Raw genomic sequence first — 14,413 nt, forward strand, 5'->3', positions numbered from 1 at the left:
ATCTGGTGTTTTGAATTGCTTAGGGTGTGGTGACGTCTGACGGCCTTGCCGCAGTGGTAACACCGGTTCCTGTCTGATTATCGAAGTTCAGCGCTGTCGGGCTGCGCTAGCACTTTGATGGGTGACCACCCAGTCTGCCAAGAGCTGTTGGCATGCGGGTGCACACAGCCCTTGCGAGGCAAACATAGTAGCTATCTGAATGAGAAGTAGCGGCTCCGGTCTCGTAAATTGACATACAGCCGGGAGAGTGGTGTGCTGGCCACATGCCCCTCCATATCCGCATCCAATGACGTCTGTGTGATGAGGATGACACGGCGGCTGGTCGGTATCGATGCGGCTTAGGAGTACGAACGTACAGAATTGACGTATGTTGGTATTTAAGGTTTATGTTGAAAGTTTAGCAGCTGTAACTGAAAATATATCTGTTCCCAAATAAATCAAAAATAATTTGTTATAAGAAAAGTTTGTTTTAACCTTCTCATCTACTAGATATGAGGGGTTAAATACTACGTGCATACTCTTTCCCGACTTTCCCCTATTTAAAACTATTTCTTGCTCTATGTTTCCGCTAAGAGGTAAACGTTTTCTTAGACGGGCAGGGTTGTAACGCAACTACTCTTACCATAAGAGGAGTGTTAGGGAAGTAACGGGGAACTTTAATTTCGCGTGTTGTATTAGATTAGCACGACATTTTTGTCATTGTGACGATAAAAATGTCTGTAGAGTATCTGTACAATGTTAGCCATACGGGATACTTACTTAATCGTCAGCTGTCAAAAAGGTTACATGTGTTTTAGTAGTATCGGTGATTGGCTGTTTTGTGTAGAAATGGATGACAGAACGTGTTAAATTTTGCTCTAAGAACGTAATACAGTGAATCAAAGTTCTAGAAACGTTAAATACTGTTTCTGGTGATTCTGCATGATTAAAACATGGGTTTACGAGTTCGAAGGATATCGTGAAGATGACGAGGGTCCTGGACGTCCCAGCACGATAACCGATGAAATCGTGGAAAAAGTGAACGAAATGACTACAAACGATTGCCGAATCGCAATCAGAGAAGTCGCTGTTAATGGTTGCCTATCAACCGGCTCATGACATGAAATTCGGATGTTTCCAGTAAATATGTTCCCAAGCAGCTGAATTTCGGAGAGAGAGAGAAAAAAACAAAAAGACCAGCGGCGGACGCGAGTTGGTTAGGAGTCGCTGCATGGAGTCAAAAACGATGCCGAATACTGAAACATGTCATAACAGATGATGAAACGTTAAGTTTACGGATATGACGTTGAAACAAAGGCTCGATCGTCTCAGTGGAAATATTCTGAATTGCCGCGACCGAAAAAAGCTCGACAGGTGTGATCAAATGTGAAGGTTATGCTCACTGTCTTCTTCAATGTTAATGACATAGAGCACCATTGAGTTTTTGTCACAAGGTAAGAAAATAAAAATGCGGAAAACTCCTACTTACTTTCTTTCGCCAACCGCAATACCATAGTCATTCAAATATTTACGTTAATATTTCTCCCTCTAACGCAATTTTTAAGCTTTGCTTATGTCAGTTCAATTACATTTAAGTTGAATTCTTTACTGGAAGCCACAGTAGTGCGTCTATGGGCTTCAAAAGTTTCATTTAAAATCATTTCTTTCGGCTTATGTTGTATAATCCTATCACATAACGTTTTTCTTATTGACAAGTCAGCATCTACGTTATTTTTTAATAACCAATCATTTCCCTTTTATTCCACGACCTAGTTACAGCTTTCTTACGCTCCTTGATGTGGTATGAAGCACTGTCCATTACAACAACAATGTTGAGCGGCAGATTCGGATTTACTTTCATCGAAATCCCAATTTGTAAAATTTTCGTGCTAAATTTGACCGTAATAGTTCCCCGCTTAATAAATAAATCGCGCGTTGTGTAAAAACCCAGCATTACACCCACTACCCACCACAATACTCCTGCTGTTTCCACTAATAATGTACGTGATGACATCAACACCAGGACCCTTCCAAAGATTTCGGTAAATAATGTTGTTGCCCACCTAAGTTTCGTCGATATTCTTCATTTCCTTAGTCGTGTGAAGTATTTGCAGCCTGCTCAACCAGAATTTCTCTTTTACTTGCAGATAAAACCTATTTCATGCTGTGTCTTGTGCAAAACATCTTCTGGCGAGGAACATGGATTTTTTGTTATAGAAGAATAGCTTATTTGCGTAATGTCGGCACTTTTTTGATTTATTAAGTCCTCCAGCGTCTGTCTAATAGCCTATTTTGTGAAGTTGTCTATAACGATGCGTTTCCTCCTAAAATTCTCAGCGCTCTTTTTCGGCGATACCAGTAAACCATATGGTTTATTTTCAGGCTTCCTTTCTGATTTGTTCTATATTTTCAATTATATTTTATTTGCACAACTCTGACTTTTGCATAAACTGCAGCCTTTCGAATGGAGATTGGCAATATAGGCCAAGTTCTTTTTGTAGCGACTCTTTAATACAAGCTAGAGGTGACCGAACGCTCTTTACTCCGTAAGGGCTTTCTCTTCATATTGTGTCTTTTTCTTACCTATGTTTATCACCAAATATACAAACATGAATGACTGATGCTGGTAACTAAAATCCCACGAACAGAATTGATGTAAATCACCGCACGCTACACTACACTGCTAGACAGGAAAGGGCGACTGATATTTGGTGTACCTGGTAGGGCAGTTCCAGGGACCTTCCGGAAAAGGCCACTTCCCCCGCCATTTATTTGGTAAATATTTGCTAGAGATACATTAATTTTGTACAAATTCGCTTTATTGTTTGTCAAAATATATTCGCTTTTACAACTTACACACTTTTGCAAGCTGTTGAACCGATCATAGAGACAATTTTTTGCACTCTAACTTGGTACCTTGAAAGCAAGGTTTTGGAAGGATCAACAGCACCCTGAGGTGATGAAAATATCTAGTAAATTTCCTTTACTTCACGTCTATGATCAAAAATTCTTTGTCATCAGACTACCGCTTTCAGTCTATAATAACCATCTTACGATCTGCTGCAAAATATGGGAAAGACACAAATACACTAGAAGATTGTATACAGCTTAAAACAATAAAACTGGTCTATTGTTTTAGGCTTTAGGCAATCTGCTAGTGTATTTGTGTTTTTCCCATAGAGATAAAGGGAATTTATTCTATATTCTAGTCACTGTTCAATCCGCGACCATGTCGCAGCTTGTGAAAGAAGTGCTATGAAAATATCTGTCTACGCATTTTTTTGTATGAAAGAACAAAAGGCGATACCAGGTGAATACACGCAGTGAGGTACGGACTCCGTGGTTTTCTCCGTCAACTAATTAACCGTTTCAAGTATTGTGTGCAGCTGGCATTGTCATGATGGTGAATGGTGTGACGGTTCTCTTGTTTTTCCTCATTTCATCAATGACGCATTGCAAATAAATTTTTTTTACAGCATTCAGTGTTAGTTATTCTTCGGTCTTTTAAAACAATGGCCGCCACACATCCAATGTAACCAAAGAAAAACGCCATCACTTTTCCTTCACGTGCCGTGAGAATAAGAGTGGCACTCGTACTGTTTTGGTATGTAATGGATATTTCGCAGCTCGCGAAAAATTTACCCAAATTTTATCTCTTGTTACAATGTTGTGTGCTGATTTAGCACTGACACGAATTTGGTTTTAAGTTTCGGTCAAATTTTGAGGATTCCATCGGAGATCTTTTCCACAACTAAATTTTCGTTCAAAACTGAACGTACTGAAGTCTTCGACACGCCTAAGGACGTCTGTGCCTAATGGAACTCCACGTGCCCTCTTAATTATGTAGCGTACAGCGCCATTTATAGTTCATTCAAGCAGTCGATTAACGGTCGACCTTTCTAAAATTCACTGCTGACGGAAGAATGATCACGACGAAATTCTACACAACAATTGTAAACTATGTTCTTTTTTACGCTTACAGCAAAAAAACTGCTTTGTCATTCTCTAAACAGGTGACACACTTACTACTCTTGCTGAAAGATTGTGCCAGACATTCTCGAATCCACTGTCATCTGAAGTTCCGTCGATGTCATAAATAATGTAGTTTTACAAATACGTACGCGTATTTCAAAATTATGATGCACAACTGTAACAGCTGCAGACACTTCACTTTCTGTAGAATACTACAACGATGGATTTCAGCAACTTTGGCCGTAGTAGATATCCCATCACTGGCTCAGATTATATATGAATTACTCCCGACACGAAAACAAGCTTCATTTGATAACCTAAACAGCAAACTCTTTAATTCGTAAAGAATTACGCGCTATGTTCATACATATACAGAATGTATTAGAATCCCACGGACGGGATCGGGTCAACTTCGAAACATTCCTGATGTCAGTTTAAAAATAAGTGATGCTGATGAAGATTTTCATATGTTCCCCAGTATCTGTGTCGCATTAAATAAAATAATATGGTGGCAAATTTCACAGCTTTTAGACGTATTCTTGCGAGAACTATCTTACGACAAGAGTTCGTTTTAAGTGCTGAAAGAACGAGAAGCGATTAGGGAAAAGAAAATTAATTCTTACGCAGAACATAAAATACCTTCACTCATGTGTCGAGTGAAAGGAATAGTGAATATCAATATCGCGTAGAAGATGTTTCTTGCTATACACTGTTATCGTTTGAAAATATTTATGAAGCAGTATGTACTTACTACAAAAGGAATGACGATGACACTGCGCTGCAGTCTGTGCCAATGTACCCTTAGCACTATGGTAAACAAGATGGCTGAAACAAACACCAAGACCACAACCATTAAGCGGTCTGTTTCGTTCTATAACTAGTACAAGTTTTGCACAAGGACTGCACCCAAATAATGAGAAAGTTCCGTGCAATAACTGCAAAGCTAGAAATTAAACCTCAGTATTAACAATAATAACTACTACTACTACTACTATACTATAACAACAACAACAACAATGGTTTTCTGACCAGAATGTTTATGTGCATGTTAACACTAACAACGAATTATAACCTGGACATACTCGGGATGCACCAAAAACAGTAGCAAAAACAGAATTGGTGCGAACTGGGAAAATATGAGGGTGGTTTCCGAAAGGGGAGATCGTACATGGAACACATTTTTAACTTGAAACGGATAATTCATAACAGCATGTTAACCAGAAAACCTGCAATTGTATCAGATATTGATTTCAAGAAAGCATTTGATTTGGTACACAGGGACACAATAGACAGAATCATTTCAGAATTGGATGTTATAGCAAATTCACAAACCTAATTCGTGAAACTCTAAAAGATATGGCATCTTCCGTTAAGTATAGGGGAGAAGTATCTCAGCCATTTGAAATAAAACCAGGCATTAGACTACGCGGCGGTTCATAACCCTTCCTGCGTAACTACAGTTTACAAATAAAATTGTGTGCGTATAACAATACTGAACCAATAATTCTGAGAAGGAAAACAAATAGCATGAAGCAAATTGCCTGTCTTTTGGAAAAGATGTTGCAATACTTGCAGAAAATCTGGCAGAAACAGTTACTCAAATATTCTGAAAAAAAAACCATGCACAAAAATTTATAATACAAATAGGAAAAATAGAGGGAGTTAGTATATTTAAATACCTTGGAGAAACTAGAAAAATTTGCAATGGATGTAAAAGTTAATAAAACTGAAAGAGGATACGGTTTGGCAGAAAAAAAATCTACGAACAACAAATGCGTACTGAAATGTAACAGCTCATTTTCCATACGATTTCAAAGACTATTTGGATTGTTTGATTAACTGTTATGTCACTAGGTAGGACCCTAGTAAGTAATTTTGCTTCTGAGCTCTGTAATATAATTTTCAACAATTCCATGTCAAAGTTCAAATGGCTCTGAGCACTATGGGACTCAACTGCTGAGGTCATTAGTCCCCTAGAACTTAGAACTAGTTAAACCTAACTAACCTAAGGACATCACAAACATCCATGCCCGAGGCAGGATTCGAACCTGCGACCGTAGCGGTCCTGCGGTTCCAGACTGCAGCGCCTTTAACCGCACGGCCACTTCGGCCGGCCCCATGTCAAAGTAACCGCTAATATTACATCCATCCATTGGCAGGAACATATATTGTCAAATCATTTAATTGCAATTAGGGTTTTTCATTTACGAACAATCGAGTAATTATAATGTTTGAAACCTGTAACAACTCTCTTTACCATACTGTCCGCTTACTAGCTAGTGGTTAATACAACATACAAATTACCTCATATTTATTGTAATTCATAAAACGAAAACAGATTAACAATGTAAAAGTGTTCATTTAGGTTGCTGTGTTATATACTGAAATTCTGTTTTCACTAAAAAATAATGTACAGTCAATCACGGTAACTTTTTACCAGTCAGGGTACCTCTGTACCACTTAATGCTCTTGTTTCAAATGACTGCTACTCCACCTACTTCCTCTATTTTGTACTAAAAGCAACAATTTTATTACCGCTGTGGTTTCTCGTTAGTATCTTAGTTGTATTTCCAACTTCTTACAAGCCCTTAGGCCCGTAATTACGTTTTAATAGCATTGGTTGTGAAGGGAGCTACGGGCGATAGTGATTCAAGTTGGCAATGCGATCTCTATACAAATATCTTAATATTTCAAAGTAACCCAGCAATACTGAATTCAAGATGCTTGTTTCTACTTCTTAACTGATTTATTTCTGGCACGATCTACATTGATTGTAATCAAATTCCAAACAGAAAACATGGTAGGAATATTTGGGATAATGTAGTTTCAGTATAATTTCCAAAAATGTAATCATCATTGTTTATTCGCATCATTCCACTTACTTTTCCACAAGAATAAGAGATCTGTAATTTGTCTTTGTGTCTTATGCCACGCATTTCAATTGCAACGACCAGACGATAATTTTTTTGCAATGATCATCAATTTCTGTAATTGAAATTAGCGAATTTATTCACGGAACAACACATTAATTGTTAGGAAGAACATGTAAAATGGCGGCCACTGAGTGACGCGTGTTTCTTCGGCTCGCGAGTTTTTCCGCTCATTGAAGGTGTTACAGAGAAGTGGGGAAGTCCACAACGTGTGCATCCGACTAAACGAGTGTTACTTGCCGTAGTGTATTGTTCTCCGTTGATTACCACAAGTGATAAGTGAGTGAAAAATGGGAAGAGCACGAGTAAGCGGCAGCAGGCGGGCTACAGGGGCGCAGGCAGCGCGGGCGCCCGGTCTCCGGCGGCAGGTGAGGCCTCGCTTCCCGACATCGGGGAGCTCGTCCGGTCCCAGGTGAGTGCGGCGCTGCACAGCAAAGACACGCTAGACGTAATCGTGCAATCCATCACGGACTCTGTGACGGCCGCGGTCATGGACAAACTGCAAGAGTCTGTCGTGCGCAACAGCACCGAAATCCAGTCTCTTATAAAGTCCCTGGCCGCACAAGAGAAAAAAGCCGCCGACCTAGAAGCTAAACTGTCTGCTGCCACCGATTAAATCGAGCAGTATCAGCGAAGGAAGAGCTTGCGCTTGTTCGGGGTAGCTGAAACCGATCGTGAAAACACCGACGACCGGGCCATTAGCCTCGTGCGTGAGAAACTTGGCGTGCAGATCGACGTGGCCGATATTGACAGAAGCCACCGTGTTGGGCGCAGGATAGCAGGTGCCATGAAACCCAGGCCCATCATAATTAAATTTGTGTCATACCGGAAAAGAGCTGAAGCGTTTGCTCAGAAAAGAAAACTCGCCAAGAGTGGGGTTACCCTGAGGGAAGATCTGACGCGCGAAAGACTAAAAGTTTTGAACTCTGCGGTCACACAGTTTGGCATTCAAAATGTATGGACCCAGGATGGCAGGATCGTAGTCAAGACGGAAGGAGGGAGGAAAACGGTGACGAACATGTTCGAACTGAAAGACTGAGCGAAATCTCACGAGAGACAAAGTCTCATATTGTACTCTGTAATATAAGTTAATTTTTATTCTTTCTTTTCATTTTTTTGACGTAAATATTGCTTCGTTATTTCTATAAGTACCATAAGTACTCTATTTAAAATCAGTCAATTGTTTCACATAAATACTGCTTCTTTATTTGTCTATCATAAGTGCTCATGTATATTCATATTGTCAGTTAAACGGGAATTAACATTCTCCATTAACAGGAATCTCCTTAAAACCGCTTTTCTATATCTGTTATTTTCATCCTCGTCACTACCAAATGGCTCTGAGCACTATGGGACTTAACATCTGTGGTCATCAGTCCCCTAGAACTTAGAACTACTTAAACCTAACTAACCTAAGGACATCACACACATCCATGCCCGAGGCAGGATTCGAACCTGCGACCGTAGCAGTCGCGCGGTTCCGGACTGCGCGCCTAGAACCGCTAGACCACCGCGGCCGGCTCGTCACTACCACTACTACTACTATTATCTTTTTCGTAACCACTACTGCCGCTTTCCATCTTTCTTTTCGCTCCCTTCTCCGATACCTCCAGCCTGTCTTTCACCTTTAGCCCACAGACGCTTGAGTCAGCCACGACCATGGACACACCTGTAAATGTGTCTTCCCCCGCGAAATCCAGCTTTGTCCCTCCCTCTTCCGGCCAGCAGGTAAACGGAGCGCGCTCGGTCCTACAGGCGGCCACAATGGGACGGACCGGTTCCGGCGGCGGGCTCTTTGTGGCCCACGCGAACACGCAGTCGCTAACGGTTCACTTCGACGAGTTCTGTGACCTGTTCTGCCAATCGCTGTTCCATGTTATCCTCGTCTCTGAAACTGGGTTGAAACCAAACATTTCTTCCGACGCTATCCGAATCACTGGTTACTCTCTCCTAAGGGCAGATCGTGAAGCACGACGCGGGGGTGGTGTGGGTGCCTTACGTTCGCACTGATCTGACACCTACTATACTATGCACATCGGATGCAAAGGGCGAAGGAGAAGCAGAGTTCTTGTTTTTCGAAATAAATACATCAAATCAGAAAATGCCAATTGGAGTAATCTATAAACCTCCAAACGTCGGTGCTATGTCCTCCTTTCAGTCTGCCCTGTCCTCGCTCGTGACACAGTATGAACACATAATCATTATGGGCGACACAAACATCGACTTACAGTTAAAATCTCCCTCTGCAGAAAAGTTAAGGAGACTGTTCTACTCCTATGATATGAGTTTAACACCGCTGGACCCAACTCATCACACGCCACACAGCCATACACTCTTAGATATAATAGCAACAAAGCGACCAGATAAAATAATTCGCGCCAATCAGACATCCGCTCCGGGACTCTCTGCTCATGACGTGATATTCTTAAATTACTCAGTGCATACTGGCAAAGAAAAATCTCACCTGGTAACCTACAGAAACCTAAAAAATGTTAACCATGACGCTCTTCAAAAGGATTGCTCAGACATCCCTTGGTATGATATAAGCAATGAACCGACTTTAGACGGAAAAATCCGGGAATTATGTCGCAAAATTATTGCACTGTATGATAAACATGCTCCTCAACGCACTGTCAAGGTAAAGAGCTCCCGCTCCGTGGCTCACCACTTCGTTACGCCAGTTAATGAATAAACGTGATGCTGCACATAGGGCCTTCAAGCGTAACCCAACACCGAGGCGTACGAAACTTACAGGAAACTCCGAAACAGAACCAAGCAAAGCGTGAGGAATGCCGAAATCAGACATGCCCGCTCTGTCGTATGCGGCATATCAAAACCTGCTGCACTGTGGAAAAAGCTGCGCAGTTTCGGTATAGCGAAGCGAAGATCTGACGCTGTTTATCAAGCGTCTGCAGAAGAATTAAACGATTTCTTCTCAACAGCTGTAAACTGCCACGCAGCGACAAATTACAAGCCCCAAGATATCAATCTCTCGAGAGACAAGTTTTTCCTTAAACAAGTCACTACCGGCACAGTACACAAGGCAATTATGAGAATCTCTTCCGAGGCAGTAGGAAATGATGGAGTGAGCATTGGCATGATTAAGAACGTCGTAGACACTATTATTCCAGTTATCACAGACATCTTCAACCTGTCTCTTGTCAGTAGTACATATCCTACTGAGTGGAAGCATAGTTTAATTCAACCTATACCCAAGACTGACAACCCTAAGTCGCCAGGTGACTACAGTCCGATCAGCATACTACCTGCAATATCTAAAGCCCTAGAATACATCGTCCATGAACAGCTGACGGATTACCTCAAAACTCATAACATCCATGACAAATATCAGTCAGGCTTTCGAAAGCACCATAGTACCGCAACTGCATTAATCAAAGTAACTGATGACATTAAACATGCTATGGACAGACGTGAAGCTACCATCCTAACACTGCTTGACTTTAGCAAGGCTTTTGATACAGCTGACTTTGATATATTACTAATTAAAATGAAACAGCTGAATTTCTCGAACAGCGCAATACACTGGTTCGACAGCTACCTCAAAAACAGAAGTCAACAAGTCATTTGTGGGTCGGGAAAGTCATCATGGAAAAACGTGCGCTCTGGAGTTCCCCAAGGCTCCGTCCTTGGCCCATTACTCTTCTCACTGTACATTAATGATATTTCTTCAGTGATTCACTCCTGCAACTACCATCTATATGCCGACGACATCCAACTGTACGTAAGTGCAAGCCCCAAGAACATTGCTGACGCAGTAGCGAGTATGAACGCAGATCTTTGCTCTGTTTCTCGACGGGCACAGAACCTAGGTCTGAAACTAAACCCCAAGAAATCCCAGGTCATACTTATATCTCATCCAAAGTTAATCAGCCGGTACTTTCGCGAAACAGTCCCTCAAATACTCCTCAATGGTACTTAACTACCATACCAAAAAACAGTAAAAGACCTAGGAATAATCTTGGATGAACACCTAAACTGGGAAGAACAAACAGTCACAGCTTGCCGGAAATCGCTCTCCTCCCTACATGCAATTCAAAAATTTAGAAAAATATTTCCAACCCATGTTGAACAAAAATTAGTCCAAACACTAGTCTTGCCTAATCTTTAGTACTGTGATGTAGTTCAACACGGCACAAATAGTGAAAATTCGAGATGCCTCGAGCTAGTCATGAATGCTTGCGTTAGATACGTGTGCAATATATGGTTGTATGATCATATCAGTCCTTCATACTCCCAGCTAGGTTGGATACGCCAACATAAGGCACGCGATCTCCACACGATGTGCTTACTTCATCGATTTCTCAGCCACTGGTGCCCCCAATACTTATCTTCCCACATTAAACACCTATCATCATTCCACAACCGCAATACCAGATCGGATACGTCTAGCATCTTGGCTGTACCTTTACATAACACAAAATCTTTCTCCGTGTCATTCTCCATCTCAGTCATCCGACTATGTAACGCGCTCCCCTGTGATCTGCGTCTTATCCAGAACCACTCAACGTTCAAGAGGGAACTCAAAACTTACATATTAGGGACGGTATAGCCACTATTGTTATGCCCCTCTCATCTCTTTCTTTCTCCTCTCCATCATAGCTTCGAATTTTACCATTCTATTTCTCTTCCTCTAACCTATCTACCTCTTCTATATCTCTTTCACCCCATTCTATCGTCTTATGTCTCTGCTCGTTGAGAATAACTCACAAGCTGCAAGAACATAACGAGAAAATTCCCAACTAGCAATAGGACTGACATTCACAAAAGAAAAATATGTTTACTTTCATATACATAGTCATTACTATTATTATTATTATTCTTGATTGTTATAATTATTTTTTGATTGTTATAATTATCATTGTACTACTGTTATAATCTCTATTTTCTTTCTTTGACATTAATACTGTATAACACGTTATATGTCCTTAATGTTCTGTAGAAACCGAAATTCGTTCAATCTGAGTATGCCTGGTTAGGTGTAAGAGAGGGCCTGAAGGCCCTAATCTTGCCAGGTAAAATAAATGCATAAATAAATAAAAAATAAATAAAGCCCACGAGAAATCGTGGGTCGGGGGGGGGGGGGCGGGGGGGGGGTTGCCAGTACTATGTAAGATCTTGAGCAGCAATGTGTGACGTAATAAACTGTAAACCTGAAACAGTAACTGACTTTTCACGTCTTCTGAGAATCGTCGTAGTCTCTGGTACGTCTTCAGAAACTTACAGGAGGAGTGATCTGCAGCAAAGCATCGAAATGAAGGTAAGTTCTGGTCAATGTTTATAATTTTGAACAAACTGAGTCACTCACTCACTCACACACACACACACACACACACACACACACACACACACAATTTTAAGACCATTTATTTAAGCTACTACCGACAAAATAAATATTTCGTAAAGATGTTGTTTATTTTTATTAGTTTCTGCTGACAACATTTATCCTCAACAAAGAGGCTACAACGTAGTACCTAAAAAAGCACAACGAAAACACTACTACGCAACTGTACGACCAGAACGTTTATATCCATCCTAACGTCGTACAACAGGTAGATAGGATAGCGGTGCCTGAAAGACAGATTATTAGAAAAACAATAGGTGCAATACAAGCAACAGATGATTGGAATGTCAGAAGTAACGATGAAATCTACAAAAATATACAGAAAATATCTGAAGTAATGGCAAAGAAATATTCCAGCATTTTTGGAAAGAAGAACCAAATTAGCTTATTTCATGACAATGAAATAGATTCCAATATAAAAAAATAAGAATCAGAAGTTACACAGAGAAATACTTTGTCTTAAAAGTTAAGAGGGGGCATAAAACGAAAAAACAAGCATTCTGAAGCACTGTAGAGAGACGAAAGAAAAGGTAGGGACACAATGGAAAGTACTTAGAAACGCAGGAAATAAGAAATCAAGAATAGTAACAGAGGTTGGAAAGTATGCTTCGTTGGTCAATATGGTGCTACAATTTTATTTATATATGAATACCATCATTTGCAAACCCTCTACGTAAAAATTGTTCATTGAGGCGATCTGACATTGGTTACTGGACAAATCTGTGAAAATTCCGGCCATGCCTCCCTCGGTAATTGTTTGAGTATGGTAATTTGTTGTTAATTTTGAAATTTGTGCAATGGCTAACCACGGCATGGTAACTACTGCAAGTCCATTAGAACTGTGAGCTTTGATTCACTGTCGTATTGCAGTTAACACAAACGCAACGGCGAGATTAATTTAGAGCCTAAAATAGCGAACAACGACACGCCTACAGTCACGAAATATGCCTCCTACTGCGAAAGCGTTTCCACGTAAGACAAAGTCAGCAGTTGAAGCCATAACTTTCCTAACTCCATCCCTCAAACGATTCTTGTACAGTGGAAAAAAACACCATGTGTGTCAATGGATGAAAAACAGAACGATGTGTGATTTCAAACAATTTGTATCGTGAAGAACTAAGAAAGCATGTTCGGAATTCATACCCTAACTTTGTAGAAATAAAATATTGTCAATTCATTACGTCGTCTGCTTGGTTCACGCATATTATTAATTTTCCTGTAAAAGCAAGGGTTAAGCGTCACAGGTGACTATATCCCTGGTATTGCGAGCAAATGAAATCTGCGAAGTCTGAAAGGAGATGTCCTCAGGGGTGGGATCGATTTTCGGAAATCATACATACGTTGGTGCAGGTTAGGCTCCCAGGTATCATACCCTGGAGCCATTCACCCTGATGGACCCTCATTTGCGAGCTATTTACGAAAAAAAATTCGGAATTTCGCATGACGGTCTGGGTCCTTAAAAATAACAATACTATGTAGACAAGGCGGCACAGCTTACTGGATAGGACACATTTTTGACGTGCAGAAGTTTGCGGGTCGAATCCTACCACGTACTTTGATATTTTATATTTTCAAATGTTTAGCAGAATGACTGATCACTATTTTTCCAATTCATTTAAATGTAATATTTTTGTTTATAATCCTTTGTCGCGCCATTTAAACATCGTATTAGCTTTTTTAGTAGTTCCCATTTTCTCCTGTCTTTCTTTTTTCATTTGGAATCACTGCTGACGTGATATAAATTATTTTTATGTACTAACCTGGATTTTTATTTCTTCCATTTTACCATTTTATAATTGCGTCCATATTTTCGCATCCATTTTGCTTGAAATTAGTTTTCGTTTAAATCTCCATTTGCATTATTTTGTGCATAGGGCAACAAGAATTTACGTTTTAAATGTTTGTATAGCGATCATCACCCAAAAAAATTACATCTTGTAACAATACATTTTTGATCCCACTGCACAACAAACAAAAATAAATTAATTTGTCTTTTTTTTTTACTGATTGATCAGCGTTTTAAACATTTAAATATTATGACAGTTAAATAAAAATAAATCAGAAGCACAAGGATTCCAAATGAGAAACGCATGACGACAAGAAAAGTGAGAGCTAATGTAATCGTTAATACAATGTTTAAAATGACGTGTAAAAAAAAAACACATTGACA

At 40.2% G+C, this 14,413-nt stretch overlaps 1 protein-coding gene across 6 annotated transcripts in view; it reads right to left on the minus strand.

Moving 5' to 3' along the window:
• The window catches only part of LOC126255530 (ran-binding protein 3), a 349,149-nt gene that overhangs the window by 115,068 nt on the left and 219,668 nt on the right, over nucleotides 1–14,413 (minus strand). For 4 of the 6 annotated variants that reach the window (XM_049955406.1, XM_049955403.1, XM_049955402.1 and 1 more), the window contains one exon: nucleotides 4,703–4,776. The exons of the other annotated variants lie outside the window; for them this stretch is intronic. The gene's annotated coding sequence lies outside the window, so the exon portion shown is untranslated. The remainder of the gene's footprint in view (nucleotides 1–4,702; nucleotides 4,777–14,413) is intronic. 6 annotated transcript variants of the gene reach the window in all.

The sequence above is a fragment of the Schistocerca nitens genome, chromosome 1 (genome assembly GCF_023898315.1).
Source record: "Schistocerca nitens isolate TAMUIC-IGC-003100 chromosome 1, iqSchNite1.1, whole genome shotgun sequence".
In the NCBI taxonomy this organism is placed as follows: Eukaryota; Metazoa; Arthropoda; class Insecta; order Orthoptera; family Acrididae; genus Schistocerca; species Schistocerca nitens.